General features: G+C 39.7%; 1 protein-coding gene and 1 non-coding gene across 2 annotated transcripts in view; one reads left to right on the top strand and one right to left on the bottom strand.

Moving 5' to 3' along the window:
- The window catches only part of LOC104653942 (prostate and testis expressed protein 2-like), a 57,674-nt gene extending 46,844 nt beyond the window's left edge, over positions 1 to 10,830 (bottom strand). The window contains exon 1 of the mRNA XM_030918299.1: positions 10,660 to 10,830. The gene's annotated coding sequence lies outside the window, so the exon portion shown is untranslated. The remainder of the gene's footprint in view (positions 1 to 10,659) is intronic.
- A 1,572-nt stretch (positions 10,831 to 12,402) lies between these two features.
- LOC115893805 lies at positions 12,403 to 12,566 on the top strand. The gene has a single exon (XR_004053853.1). It is a non-coding gene; the product is annotated as a U1 spliceosomal RNA (small nuclear RNA).
- Positions 12,567 to 13,139: the final 573 nt, after the last annotated feature.

Below are 13,139 nucleotides of genomic sequence, written 5' to 3'. Positions count from 1 at the left end.
TTGTCGCTCTGTATAAATTTTAGGATTTTTTTTATTTCCATGAAGAACATCGTTGATATTTTGATACAAATTGCATTGAATCTTTAGATTGTTTTGGTAGTATGGACATTTTTAAAATATTGATTCCTGCAATCCATGAACATGAAATATATTTCTGGTTTTTGGTGTCTTCTTCAATTTCTTTCATTGGTGTTTTATAGCTTTTATTGTAGAAATCTTTCACTTCTTTTGCTAATTCCTAGGTATTTAATTTTTTCTGTGACTATTGTAAATATGATTTCTTTCTTGGTTTCTTTTTCAGATTGTTCATTGTTGGCATATAGCAATGCTACTGATTATTGTGTGTTGATTTTTTTATCCTGTAACTTCACAGAATTTTTTTTATCAGTCCTAACAGGTTTTTGATGGCCTCTTTAGGTTTTCCAAATATAGGATTGTATCATCTACAAACAAAGATAATTTGACTTCTTCCTTTCCAGTTTGGTTGTCCTTTATTTCTTTCTCTTGTCTGATTGCTCTAGTTAGGACTTCCAGTACTATGTTGAATTATGGTGGTGAAAGTGAGCATCTTTGTCATGTTTCTGTACTTAGAGAAAAGGCTTTCAGTTTTTCCCCATTCAATATGATATTAGCTATGGGTCTGTCATACACAGCTTTTATTATGTTGAGGTGTGTTCCTTAGACACCCAGTTTTTTTAGGGTTTTGTCATAAAAGGATGTTGAATTTTATCAAACGCTTTTTCAGCATCAATTGAAATATCACCTGGTTTTTGTCCTTCATACTGTTGATGTGATGTACCACATTGATTGATTTATGTATGTTGAATTATCCTTGCATCCCAGGGATAAATCTCATTTGGTTACGATCAGTGATATTTCTAATGTGTTGGTGAATTCAGTTTGCTAGTATTTTGTTGGAGATTTTTCCATCATTATTCAACAGAGATGTTGCCCAGGAGTTTTCTGTTTTTGATGTGTCTTTGTCTGGTTGGGTAATGCTAACTAAAAATACAAAAATTAGCTGGGCATGGTGGCGGCAGCCCATCGTCTCAGCTATTTGGGACGCTGAGGTGGGAGAATGGCTCGAACTCAGGAAGTGGAGGTTGCAGTGAGCCAAGATCACACCACTGCACTTGAACCTGGGAGGCACAGGGAGATTTTATCTCAAAAAAAAGGATTGGTGAGCCTGACAAGAGAACATTTGAAATTATCCAACCAAAAAAGGAAATGGGAAAACGGAACTGGAATGGAACGGAACGGAACGGAACGGAACGGAAGGAACGGAAAGGAAAGGAAAGGAAAGGAAAGGAATGGAAAGGAAGAGAGAAGCAGACCAGTGGAAATTATGGGACACCATAAACTTAACAAATCTTGACGTAATAAGAGTTCCTGAAGGAAGAAGGGAGAAAAAATTTACAAACCATATTTAAGAAAATAATGGATGAAAGTTTTCCAAATCTGATGAAAGGGGGTATCATTTGGGTATAGGAAACTTGGAGATCACCATCAAATTCTACCCAAAGAGGAGTATTACAATAAGACATATCATAATCAAATTATCAAAACTTAAAAGAAAAGAAAGAATACTTAAAGCAGCAACAGATGGGAGACATACTACATTCAAGAGTGCCCCAATATGGATTTCAGTATATTTCTCAGCAGAAACCCTGCAGGCTGGAAAAGAGTAGAATGATATATTCAAAGTGCTGAAGGAAAAAATCTGCTAATCAAGAATACTTTGCCTGACAAATCTGTCCTTCAAAAATAAGGGAAAAATTAAAACTTCCCCAGATAAACAAAAACTGAGAGAATTCTTCACCACTAGGCTTACTTTATAGGAATTACTAATGGGAGTTCTTTAAGCTAAAATGAACAACCCACTAACTAAAAACAAAACAAAAAAAAAAGTAAAAAACCCAGTTGCTATAAGTAATAGAGTCATACTCAGAATTCTCTCACATTATAAAAGAGATGTGTAAAGCAATTTTATTCCTACCATGAAAGTTAAGAGACAAAACTATTAAAAATAATTGTACCTACAAAAAAATTTTAAGGGATACAAATTACCAAAAGAAGTAAATTTTGATATCAAAATCATAAAAGGTGTGTGAATGGAATGAAAATGTAGATATTTTGCATGTGATTAAAGTTAAGTTGTTATTACCCTAAGGCTGCCTTGCTATAAGGATAAGATATTTTGTGTAGGCCTCATGGGTAATCACAAAGCAAAAAACTGTAACAGTTGCATGACATATAAAAAGAAAGTATTCAAAGCATACCACAACAGAAAACCATCAAACCACAAAGGAAGACAGCAAGAAAAGAAGAAAGAACCAAAGGACCTACAAAACAATCAGAAAACAATACTAAAATGATAGTAGCAATTTCTTAACTGTCAATAATTACCTTGAATGTAAATGGATTAAATTATCCAATAAAAAGGCATACAGAGGCTGAATGGACTGAAAAAACAAGATTCAACTATATGCTTGTAAGAGATTCACAGTGCTAGTATGGATGTACATAGATCGAAAGAGAACGAATGGAAAAAGGTATTCCACACAAAATGGAAATGAAAGAGAGTAAAGATAGCTATATGTAGACAGAATAAACATTAAGTCAAAAACTAGTTTTTAAAAAAGACACTCTCCTTATCTGGTAATACGAATTAATTAATTAGTTAAAAAGACAGAGATCATTACATAATGATAAATGAATTCATTCACCAAGAGTATATATAAGTTGTAAATAAATACAAACCCAACATCTGACCACCTAAATACATAAAACAATTATTAAATGATCTGAAGGGACAGACTGACGGCAATACTATACTAGTATTGCATTTTCAACAGTGAACAGATCATTTAGACAGAAAAGCAATAATGAAACAACTGACTTGAATTACACTTTAGACTAAATGGGCCTAACAGACATACAGAACATTCCACCCAATAGCATCAGAATACACATTCTTCTCAAGCACACACAGAAAATTCTTCAGTATGATGTTAGTCCACAAAACAAACTTCACCAAATTTAAGAGAATTGAAACCACACCAAGCATCTTTTCAGATCACAGCAACAATAAAATAGAAATCAATCACGGAAGAAATAGTGAAACACAACTAGGTGGAAATTAAACAACATGCTCCTAAACAACCAAAGGATCTCAAAAGAAATTTTAAAAAAAAGAGTAAAAAAAAATACCTCTACACAAAAATGGAAACACAATGTATCAAAGCTTATGGGATTCAGCAGAAACAGTCTTACAAAAAACATATATAATGTATAAAATGGTAAATGCTTGCATTTAAGAATAATCCAGATAAACAATCAAATATTACACCTCAAGGAACTAGAGAAAGAAGAAGTAAGCCTAAAGTTAGTGTAAGGAAGAATATAACAAAGATCAAAGCAGAAATAAATGAAGTAGACTATAAAAACAATAGAAAACAACACACAAGACTAAGAGATGGTTTTTTGGTTTTTGTTTTTGAGATGGAGTCTCGCTCTGTCACCCGGGCTGGAGTGCAGTGTGTGATCTCTGCTCACTGCAACCTCCGCCTCCCGGGTTCAAGTGATTCTCCTGCATCAGCCTCCTGAGTAGCTGGGACTACAGGCACGTGCCACCACACTTGGCTAACTTTCTGTATTTTTAGTAGAGACAGGGTTTCACCATGTTAGCCAGGATGGTCTTGATCTCCTTACCTCGTGATCTGCCTGCCTCAGCCTCCCAAAGTGCTGAGATTACAGGCATAAGCCACTGTGCCTGGCCTAAGAGATGGTTTTTTAAAAAGATACATAATTTCAGCAGACTAAGGAAATCACTAGACTAACCAGGAAAAAAAGAAAAATTCAATTACATAAGATAAGAAATGAAAAAGACATTGTAACTAATGCTACAGAAATACTAAAAATCATAAGAAACTACTATGAACAAACATATGCCAACAAATGGGATAATCTAGAAGAAATGAACAAATTCCTAGACAAATACAACCTACCAAGACCAAGTCAAGAAAAAATAGAAAATGTGAACAGATAAATAATGGCTAAGAAGATCAAATTAGTAATAATAAAAACATTTCATAAAAGAAAATTTCAAGACCAGAGGGTTTTACCACTGAATTTTTCCAAATATTTAAAGAAGAACTAACACCAGAACTAACGTCTTCTCAAACTCATCCAAAAAACCAAAGCAGAGAGACAACTTCCAAATTCACTTTATGAGGCCAGCATTACCTTGATACAAAATCCAGACAAGAACACTAGGAGAAAGGAAAAGGACAGACAATATCCCTGATGAATGCATATGCAAAAATTCTCAACCAAATATTAGCAAACTGAATTCATGAAAACATTAAAAGAATTATTCACCATCATTAGGAGGAGGTTCCAAGATGGCCAAATAGGAACAGCTCCAGTCTACAGCTCCCAGTGTGAGCAACGCAGAAGATGGGTGATTTCTGCATTTCCAACTGAGGTACCGGGTTCATCTCACTGGGGCTTTTCCAATAGTGGGTGTAGACCACAGAGCGTGAGCCGAAGCAGGGCAGGGCATCACCTCACCTGGGAAGCACAAGAGTTCGGGGAATTCCCTTTCCTAGCCAAGGGAAGCCATGACAGATGGCACCTGGAAAATCGGGTCACTCACACCCTAATACTGCATTTTTCCAACAGTCTTAGCAAATGACACACCAGGAGATTATATCCCTCACCTGACTGGGAGGGCCCCCACCCACAGACCCTAGCTCACTGCTAGCACAGCAGTCTGAGATCGATCTGCAAGGTGGCAGCGAGGCTGGGAGAGGGGCGCTCGCCACTGTTGAGGCTTGACTAGGTAAACGAAGCGGCCAGGAAGCTTGAACTGGGTGGAGCCCACCGCAGCTCAAGGAGGCCTGCCTGCCTCTGCAGACTCCACCTCCGGGGGCAGGGCATAGCTGAACAAAAGGCAGCAGAAACTTCTGCAGGCTTAAACGTCCCTGTCTGACAGCTTTGAAGAGAGTAGTGGTTCTCCCAGCATGGAGTTTGCGACCTGAGAACGGACAGACTGCCTCCTCAAGTGGGTCCCTGATCCCTGAGTAGCCTAACTGGGAGGCACCTCCCAGTAGGGGCAGACTGACATCTCATACGGCTGGGTGCCCCTCTGAGACGAAGCTTCCAAAGAAACGATCAGGCGGCAACATTTGCTGTTCCGCAGTATCTGCTGTTCTGCATCCTCCACTGGTGATACCCAGGCAAACAGGGTCTGGAGTGGACCTCCAGCAAACTCCAACAGACCTGCAGCTGAGGGTCCTGACTGTTAGAAGGAAAACTAACAAACAGAAAGGACATCCACACCAAAACCCCATCTGTATGTCACCATCATCAAAGAACAAGGCAGATAAAACCACAAAGATGGGGAGAAACCAGAGCAGAAAAGCTGAAAATTCTAAAAATCAGAGCGCCTCTTCTCCTCCAAAGGAACACAGCTCCTCGCCAGAAACAGAACAAAGCTGGATGGAGAATGACTTTGACGAGTTGAGAGAAGACGGCTTCAAATGATCGGTAATAACAAACTTCTCCGAGCTAAAGGAGGATGTTTGAACCCATCGCAAAGAAGCTACAAACCTTGAAAAAAGATTATACGAATGGCTAACTAGAATAAACAGGGTAGAAGAGACCGTAAATGACCTGATGGAGCTGAAAAGCATGGCATGAGAACTACGTGACACATGCACAAGCTTCAGTAGCCGATTTGATCAAGTGGAAGAAAGGGTATCAGTGATTGAAGATCAAATGAATGAAATGAAGCGAGAAAAGAAGTTTAGAGAAAAAAGATTAAAAAGAAACGAACAAAGCCTCCAAGAAATATGTGACTATGTGAAAAGACCAAATCTACACCTGATTAGTGTACCTGAAAGTGATGGGGAGAATAGAACCAAGTTGGAAAACGAGTTCAGGATATTATCCAGGAGAATTCCCCAACCTAGCAAGGCAGGCCAACATTCAAATACAGGAAATACAGAGAATGCCACAAAGATACTCTTCGAGAAGAGCAACTCCAAGACACATAATTGTCAGATTCACCAAAGTTGAAATGAAGGAAAAGAATGTTAAGGGCAGCCAGAGAGAAAGGCCGGGTTACCCACGAAGGGAAGCCCATCAGACTAACAGCAGATATCTTGGCAGAAACTCTACAAGCCAGAAGAGAGTAGGGGCCAATATTCAACATTCTTTTTTTTTTTTTTTTTTAATTTTGAGATGCAGTTTCACTCTGTCACCCAGACTGGAGTGCAGTAGTGCAATCTCGGCTCACTGCAAACTCCGCCTCCCGGGTTCATGCCATTCTCCTGCCTCAGCCTCCCAAGTAGGTAGGACTACAGGCACCTGCTACCGCACCTGGCCATTTTTTTTGTATTTTTAGTAAAGACGGGGTTTCACCATGGTATTCATGACCGACCTCGTGATCTGCCCACCTTGGTCTCCCAAAGTGCTGGGATTACAGGCGTGAGACACCCCATCTGGCTCAACATTCTTAAAGAAAAGAATTTTCGCCGGGCGCGGTGGCTCAAGCCTGTAATCCCAGCACTTTGGGAGGCCGAGACGGGCGGATCACGAGGTCAGGAGATCGAGACCATCCTGGCTAACACGGTGAAACCCCGTCTCTACTAAAAATACAAAAATCTAGCCGGGCGAGGTGGCGGCGCCTGTAGTCCCAGCTACTCGGGAGGCTGAGGCAGGAGAATGGCATAAACCCGGGAGGCGGAGCTTGCAGTGAGCTGAGATCTGGCCACTGCACTCCAGCCTGGGTGACAGAGCGAGACTCCGTCCCCAAAAAAAAAAAAAAAAAAAAAGAAAAGAATTTTCAACCCAAAATTTCATATCCAGCCAAACTAAGTTTCATAAGTGAAGGAGAAATACAATCCTTTACAGACAAGCAAATGCTGAGAGATTCTGTCACCACCAGGCCTGCTTTACAAGAGCTCCTGAAGGAAGCACTAAACATGGAAAGGAACAACTTTACCAACCACTGAAAAAACATGCCAAATTGCAAAGACCATCGATGCTAGGAAGAAACTGCATCAACTAACGAGCAAAAGAACCAGCTAATATCATAATGACAGGACCAAATTAACACATAACAATATTAACCTTAAATGCAAATGGACTAAATGCTCCAATTAAAAGACACAGACTGACAAATTGGATAAAGGGTCAAGACCCATCAATGCGCTGCATTCAGGAGACCCATCTCACGTCCAGAGACACACACAGGCTCAAAATAAAGGGATAGAGGAAGATCTACCAAGCAAATGGAAAACAAAAAAAAAAAGCAGGGGCTGCAATCCTAGTCTCTGATAAAACAGACTTTAAACCAACAAAGATCTAAAGAGACAAAGAAGGCCATTACATAATGGTAAAGGGATCAATTCAACAGGAAGAGCTAACTATCCTAAATATATATGCACCCAATACAGGAGCACCCAGATTCATAAAGCAAGTCCTTAGAGACCTACAAAGAGGCTTAGACTCCCATACAATAATAATGGGAGACGTTAACACCCCACTGTCAACATTAGACAGATCAATGAGATAGAAAGTTAACAAGGATATCTAGGAATTGAACTCAGCTCTGCACCAAGCAGACTTAATAGACATCTACCGAACTCTCTACCCTAAATCAACAGAACATACATTCTTCTTAGTACCACATCACACTTATTCCAAAAGTGACCACATAGTTGGAAGTAAAGCACTCCTCAGCAAATGTAAAAGAACAGAAATTATAACAAACTGTCTCTCAGACCACAGTGCAATCAAACTAGAACTCAGGATTAAGAAACTCACTCAAAACCGCTCAACTATATGGAAACTGAACAACCTGCTCCTGAGTGAGTACTGGGTACATAACAAAATGAAGGCAGAAATAAAGATGTTCTCTGAAACCAATGAGAACAAAGACACAACATACCAGAATCTCTGGGACACATTCAAAGCAGTGTGTACAGGGAAATTTATAGCACTAAATGCCCACAAGAGAAAGCAGGAAAGATCTAAAATTGACAACCTAACATCACAATTAAAAGAACTAGAGAAACAAGAGCAAACACATTCAAAAACTAGCAGAAGGCAAGAAATAACTAAGATCAGAGCAGAACTGAAGGAGATAGAGACACAAAAAACCCTCCAAAAAATCAATGAGTCCAGGAGTTGGTTTTTTGAAATGGTCAACAAAATTGATAGACCACTAGCAAGACTAATAAAGAGAAAAAGAGAGAAGAATCAAATAGACGCAATAAAAAATGATAAAGGGGATATCACCACCAACCCCACAGAAGTACAATTCTACCAGAGGTACAAGGAGGGGCTGGTACCATTCCTTCTGAAACTATTCCAATCAATAGAAAAAGAGGGAATCCTCCCTAACTCATTTTTATGAGGCCAGCATCTTCCTGATACCAAAGCCTGGCAGACACACAACAAAAAAAGAGAATTTTAGACCAATATCCCTGATGAACATCGATGCAGAATCCTCAATAAAATACTGGCAAACCGAATCCAGCAGCACATCCAAAAGCTTATCCACCACGATCAAGTTGGCTTCATCCCTGGGATGCAAGGCTGGTTCAACATACACAAATCAATAAATGTAATCCATCACATAAACAGCACCAAAGACAAAAACCACATGATTATCTCAATAGATGCAGAAAAGGCCTTTGACAAAATTTTACAGCCCTTCATGCTAACAACTCTCAATAAACTAGGTATTGATGGGATGTATTTCAAAACAATAAGAGCTATTTATGACAAACCCACAGCCAATACATACTGAATGGGCAAAAACTGGAAGCATTCCCTTTGAAAACAGGGAAATAGTCCTGTTAGGAAAGATTAGCGAATGCCATAGTAACTGGGAATATAGCACAAGGGAATGCTGTTTTCTGTCATTTTCTAGGAGCAAAAAGCCTCTCTCAATAATCATTTCTCTACCCTTCCTCTGGGAAACACGTGGTATTTCTAGGTCAATAGCGCCACCTAGTGGAACAGGAAGCCTTTCCATGAGGCACGTTGTCGATCCATTGCTGTAACACTCTAGCCTCCCAATTCTCCTCCCTTTTTGCACCCCTATACTAGAGACCAGGCTTTATGCCACTTCTGTGAATGGGAAAACTCCGCCTTCAACAATTAGAAGTAAAATGTCCTCCAAAGCCAAATTTTAGCTCTGATACTGCCCTATCAGTTAGAGACCAGGCTTTATGCCACTTCTGTGAATGGGAAAACTCCGCCTTCAACAATTAGAAGTAAAATGTCCTCCAAAGCCAAATTTTAGCTCTGATACTGCCCTATCAGTAGGAAAACCGCCATTAGGTCCCTACGTTCTTTTAAGGCACCCATTCTGCCCCCAGTTAAAACAGTACTTAATTAGCAAGGAGATTTTAAGTCGAGAAGTTAACCAGAACCATTCTCTAAGGGTAAACCATTCTCTAAATACCTGAGACCGGGTAATTTAGAAAGAAAAGAGGTTTATTTAGCTCATGGTTCTGCAGGCTTGGAAGTTCAATGACATGGCCACCCTGGCTTCTGGTGAAGGTGTCATAACATGGCAGAAAAGGTCAAAGGAGAAGAGAACAGGTACAAAGAGAGAAAACCTGAAGAGCATCCGGGCTTTATAACAACCAACTCTTATGGGAACTAATCCATTCTTGTGAGAACTAATCCAGTGTTGCTAGAGTGAGAATGCAAAGCCATTTCATGAGGGATCCACCCCCAAAACCCAAACACTTCCCACTAGGTCCCACAGCCCAACATCACCACATAGGGGATCAAATTTCAACATGAGTTTTGGTGGAGACAAACAAACCACATCCAAACCATATCCACCTTATACAAAAATTAACTCAGGATGGATCACAGACTTAAATATATAAAATGTAAAACTATATGAAACTTTTAGAAAAAAATGAGAAAATTTTGGGGATTTAGAGCTAAGTAAAGAGTTCTTAGACTTACCACTAAATGTATGATCCATAAAAGGAAAAATTAGTTAGTTGGACTTAATAAAATTTAAAAGTTCTGCTTGGGGAAAGGCTCTACTAAGGGCATAAAAATACAACCTATACATCAGGAGGCCGGGCGCGGTGGCTCAAGCCTGTAATCCCGGCACTTTGGGAGGCCGAGACGGGTGGATCACGAGGTCAGGAGATCGAGACCATCCTGGCTAACATGGTGAAACCCCGTCTCTACTAAAAAATACAAAAAACTAGCCGGGCGAGGTGGCGGGCGCCTGTAGTCCCAGCTTACTCGGGAGGCTGAGGCAGGAGAATGGCGTGAACTCAGGAGGCGGAGCTTGCAGTGAGCTGAGATCGGGCCACTGCACTCCAGCCTGGGCGACAGAGCGAGACTCCGTCTCAAAAAAAAAAAAAAAAAAATACAACCTATACATCAGGAGAAAGTATTTTCATACCACCTGTTTGGCAAAAGGCTAGTATCTAGAACATATAAAGAACTCTCAAAATTCAACATTAAAAACATAAAATTAGAAAATGGGCAAAAGACATGAAACAGTTCACTAAAGAGAATATTCAAATGACGAATGCATGAGATTTTCAACATTATTAGCTACATTGAATTTAATGTAAATTAAAACCACAATGAAATGTTACTACATACCTAGGGAATGGCTGAAATTAAAAGCTGACAGTATCAAATGCTGGCGAAGATGCACAAAAACTGGATCATTCATACACCACTGATGGAAATACAAAATGTACATGGAAAATAAATTAGTTTGGCAGTTTCTTTTAAAACTAAACATGCAACTACCATATAGCCAGGCAATTGTACTCTTGGGCATTTATTCCAGAGAGATGAAAACATATTCACACAAAAATCTGTATGTGAATGTTTATAGTAACACTGTTCGCAATTGCAAAAAAAAAAAAAAAAAAAAAAAAAAGTGGAAATAATCCAGATGTCCCCCAGCAGGTAAATGTTTAAACAAACTGTGATACATCCATGCCATGGAATACTGCTCAACAGTGGAAAAGAACAACCTGGATGAATCTCCAGATAATTTTTTGAGTGAAAAAAAATCCCAAAAGTTCTATACTGTATGATTCCATTTAAATAGGAAGTCAGGGTGGAAAGACATTGGGTGTGGATATAAAATGGCAACATGAGGGAACCTTGTTCTTTATCTTGACCTTATCAATGTTAATATCCTTGTGTGATATTGTAGTATGGTTTTGCAAGATGTTACCAGTGGAGATAATTGGGTAAAGTGACAGAGGATCTCTTATTTCTAAAAATTTAAGAAGTAAGCCAGATACAAAGAAATATGATGTAAAGAAAACCTCATTCACGAGTTCATGTCCTTTGCAGAGACATGGATGAGGCTGGAAACCATCATTCTCAGCAAACTGACACAGGGACAGAAAACCAAACACTGCATGTTCTCACTCCTAAGTGGTAGCTGAACAATGAGAACACATGGACACAGGGAGGGGAACATCACACATGGGCGCCTGTCATGGGGTGGGGTGGGCAAGGGGAGGGAGAGCATTAGGACAAATACCTAATGCATGAAGGGCTTAAAACCTAGATGATGGGTTGATGGGTGCAGCAAACCACCGTGGCACATGTATACCCATGTAACAAACCTGCATGTTCTGCACATGTATCCCAGAACTTAAAGTAAAATTTTAAAAAAAGAAGAAAAAGAAATACAAGAAAACCTCATTCACAATCTGGCGCATCTAGTCTTCCTTTTATTTAAAATAGTTGCTTCTCATGGGGCCGGGCGCGGCAGCTCAAGCCTGTAATCCCAGCACTTTGGGAGGCTGAGACGGGCGGATCACAAGGTCAGGAGATCGAGACCATCCTGGCTAATACGGTGAAACCCCGTCTCTACTTAAAAATACAAAAAACTAGCCGGGCGACGAGGTGGGCGCCTGTAGTCCCAGCTACTCGGGAGGCTGAGGCAGGAGAATGGCGTGAACCCGGGAGGCGGAGCTTGCAGTGAGCCGAGACCCGGCCACTGCACTCCAGCCTGGGTGGCAGAGCGAGACTCCGTCTCAAACAAAAATAAATAAATAAAATAAAATAAAAGAGTTGATTCTCAATTCTGGATGTTGTACCTCCCACAGTAGACTTCCGGTGATGCCGGGAGACGTTTTTGACGGTCACCATGGAAAGGGTGCTGCTGCATCTAGCGGGCAGAGGCCACGAATGCTGCCAAACACCCTCAAATGCACAGAACAGCCCCCATCACGAGGAAGTATCAAGACAAAAATGTCAATAGTGCTGAGAAACCCTGATTTACAACATTAATATCTTTCACTCTATGCGTCCCAAATGAGGAATCTCATTGATTATTAGTAATTTCAGGACAGGAACTAAGTGAAATAAATTACAATACTTACCTGGCAGGAGAGATACCATGATCACGAAGGTGGTTTTCCCAGGGCGAGGCTTATCCATTGCACTCCGGATGTGCTGACCCCTGCAATTTCCCCAAATGTGGGAAACTCGACTGCATAATTTGTGGTAGTGGGGGACTGCGTTCGCACTGTCCCCTTGAAAAAAAAAAAGTGAAATAAATGACTAAGTGAAAGGAAGTAACTAAATGTTTTTCTCCCAAGGGATAAAGGCTAAAATTACCAAAAATGAAAATAAATCAAAATTAATTCAACCAAACTTGATTTTCACTGTACATGTAGCAATACTAGATGTTATGAATAACAACAAATATAACACACATGCTGCCCCAAAAAGCTTGATATTCTTGAGAGAATAAGACACATATACTTGGAAAAGTAATAACAGTAAGGCAAAAAAAGTAAAAATGCTTAATATGTAAATAAGAATAATTGAGAATAACAAACTTGAGTTGCCATTAAACAACAGATTTAAGAAGAAAAGAATTTTAGAATTGAAAGCAATTAACAATATCTCATTTAACTATTGATTTTGTAGGTGAAATAGCTGAAACACAGACTAACTTATCCAAATTATGAAAGCAAATTACTGACACCAGAACTCTAGTCTCTTGATTCCTGATCCTTTGTTGCTGCTTCCTGTATAACACACTGCCTTTGTGATTGCTGGAAAGAGACATAAACAGAGAAGGCCCTATATGACTATCAGTGGAA

The sequence above is a fragment of the Rhinopithecus roxellana genome, chromosome 15 (genome assembly GCF_007565055.1).
Source record: "Rhinopithecus roxellana isolate Shanxi Qingling chromosome 15, ASM756505v1, whole genome shotgun sequence".
In the NCBI taxonomy this organism is placed as follows: domain Eukaryota; kingdom Metazoa; phylum Chordata; class Mammalia; order Primates; family Cercopithecidae; genus Rhinopithecus; species Rhinopithecus roxellana.
The sequence above is the reverse complement of the archived record's forward strand: the minus strand, read 5'-3'. Positions and strand labels throughout refer to the sequence as shown.